This window comes from Dinoponera quadriceps, unplaced genomic scaffold, assembly GCF_001313825.1.
Source record: "Dinoponera quadriceps isolate SergipeBrazil2010 unplaced genomic scaffold, ASM131382v1 scaffold1334, whole genome shotgun sequence".
In the NCBI taxonomy this organism is placed as follows: domain Eukaryota; kingdom Metazoa; phylum Arthropoda; class Insecta; order Hymenoptera; family Formicidae; genus Dinoponera; species Dinoponera quadriceps.
Window position 1 is genome coordinate 1 of NW_014555399.1, and position 3,039 is coordinate 3,039.

A 3,039-nucleotide genomic window follows, 5' to 3' on the forward strand; every position below is an offset into this window, starting at 1 on the left:
CGAAACTCAAAAAGCATACAATGCCGGATATGTACCTCTTCTGGTATTTAGCTGGTCATTTCACCATAAATTGCAAAAAAAAACTTAAGATTTAATTATTTACAAGTAAACAAGTCATTCTAACATTAAAATATATTTGGCACGACTTTGAAGTACACAATGAGCTGATAAATGACAAACGAATATCGACATGCGCAGAAACGACGTTACTTTCCGGTCCCCCTAATANGATATGTACCTCTTCTGGTATTTAGCTGGTCATTTCACCATAAATTGCAAAAAAAAACTTAAGATTTAATTATTTACAAGTAAACAAGTCATTCTAACATTAAAATATATTTGGCACGACTTTGAAGTACACAATGAGCTGATAAATGACAAACGAATATCGACATGCGCAGAAACGACGTTACTTTCCGGTCTCCCTAATATATATACATAATTATGTATGAAATATTTTTTTAAACCCTATGACTAGTCTGAAAAGTGAATAATTATTGGGCTTTAATTGCCCGATTTGATTTTAAAACCAAAGAAAAACATTTTTTAAATAAATTATACAGGGTGCGTCAGGTATTTGAGGACACTCACATATGTGCTCGGCACTTCATGGCAATTGATTTTATGTTTTTTTTAGCTCAAATTAGAAATGGAAGACAATAAGCTAACTCAGGAAATGAAAAGACAAGCTGTTATCGTCGCTATATACGCGAATCACAGCGATCTTGAAATCTCCCGATTTTTGAAAGTCGCCCGATCTTTTGTTAACAAAGTTCGTCGAGAGTTAGTAGAAGCATCTGATGGCAATATGGAAAGTGTTGCCAAGCGTAAAAAACATGAAGCATGTTCTGATAAAGTTAGAACACCACAGTTTGTGCAGAAAGTTCAGGGCATTATTGATGAAGACACTTCAAAGTCCATAAGGGCAATATCGAAAGATCTCCAAGTTTCTGAGTTCACAATTCGTCGCATTATCCACGAAGACATCCAGTACAAGTCTTACGCGATGCGTAGAGGTCAGTTCATGTCTGCACAAATTTGAGAACAGCGATTCATTCAGGTACAACGACTCCTAAACAAGTTAAAACATCCTGAGATCTCGGATATGCTCTGGTTTTTTTCTGACAAAAAAAAATTTTGATTAGGATCAAAAAATAAACCGACGAAATGATAAATGGCTCTATGCAGATTCTTCAGATGTTCCTCGTGTTATGCACACAAAGTTTCCGGCAACTGTCATGGTTTTGGGGGTGGTGAGCAATGAGGGACACCTCATGCCACCCCATTTCTTTCCTCAAGGACTTCGGGTGAATGCCGCCGCCTACGTTGAGGCTTTGGAAACAGTTGTAAAGCCTTGGATAGACAGCGTGAGTGGTGGGAAGGCATACGTATTCCAACAGGACTCTGCTCCTTCACACAAAGCAATGAGAACGCAAGATTGGATGTCCGAGAATCTGCATGATCACATAACCCCAAACATGTGGCCTCCTAGCTCCCCGGATCTTAATCCTTTAGATTATTATGTATGGGGCGTTGTTGAATAGGAAACCAATAAACATCCCTATAATACGCTTGATTCCCTCAGAGCAGCTATTACCAGAGTAATGACGCATATGAACGAGGATCATTTGATTCGAGCATGCAAACGTTTTCGGCAGAGAATTGAAGCTGTTATTGCCGCTGAAGGAGATTTTATCGAATAACTGTATAGCCCATGGGCCACTTACTTTGCTGTAAAAGTTTCATTAAAATAAAACAAGTTTTCTAAAAAATATACAAATTTTAGTTTTTAAGTCAATATGTCCTCAAATACCTGACGCACCCTGTATTGTATTTCCTTTGACTAAAACAGTTTTTTTCAAAAATTGACAAAAAAATTTTTGAATTTTTTTTCAATACTTAGCAAAAGGTTTAAATTATATTTTTTAAATTAAACATGTTATCAACAATATCATTGTTTAATATGAATAGAGTACAATATAATTTTAAGGAAATAATATGCTTCTCAATTTCAAAACATCCAAAATAACGGAGTCATATACCTTTTTCATCAATATATTATTATGTGCTTGAATTAATTCTGTATGAACGTATTGTCAATAGACTTTTATATTCAGTATGTGACATTAGATTGAAGTGCAAAAACACAATTTTCTATTGCATTGAAAATGTTGAATTTCGTGCCAAAAAGGAACATTTATGGGAACCATTACTTTTCTGCTTTTATCTCAAGAAATCTGCTGCTAAAACTCATTGTTTACGAGTGGAGGCTTATAAGGAGCATGCTCTATCTGAAACAACTTACAGAGATTGGGTTAGAGGATTTAAAAACAACGATTTTGACGAAAAGGTTTGTAGATGGAGAATTGTATTACTCACAGTAATACAAGAAGGTATTATTAAAAAAAAATTTATGTTAGACGCTCAAAGAACTATTGGAAACATTAAATATCGACGACTCAACCGTTTAAAAGCAATGGGAATGATCCAGAAGCTAGGAAACTGGGTCCCACGTAAATTGAGGAAAAGAAACTTTACGAAACGTTGAAACATTTGTGAATTGCTGCTTTAAAAATAAAAATGGAAGTCGTTTTTGCATCGAATTGTGACTGGCGATGAAAAATGTATTCGTATTAGGGCAATCTTAAGCGCAAAAAATCATGGGTGCATCCGACGATCCATCAACACCCTAGTAGGATAGAAAGTCATTTTGTGCATTTGGTGGGATAAAGTCGGTGTAATGTATTATGAGCTGCTGCAACCGAGTCAAACCAACAATGCTAAACTCTACCGAAGACAATTATTCAATTTCAATCGAGCACTCAAAAAGAAACGCCCGCAATACGACAAAAGACATGACAAAATTATTCTTCTCCATGACAATACTAGACCACATGTTGCAACATTAGTGAAGAAAATTTTAGAGGCACTTACTTAGGATGTTTTACACAACCCGATCTATTTACCCGATCTATTTTATTTATTTATATAGACGTTACTTCTTCAGATTACCATTTGTCTCGGTCAATGTAGCATGGT

The 3,039-nt window shown here is 35.5% G+C and overlaps 1 pseudogene; it reads left to right on the top strand.

The window, feature by feature from the left end:
* The first annotated feature begins 649 nt into the window (after positions 1–649).
* On the top strand, positions 650–1,544 carry LOC106744043 (annotated as a pseudogene).
* Positions 1,545–3,039: the final 1,495 nt, after the last annotated feature.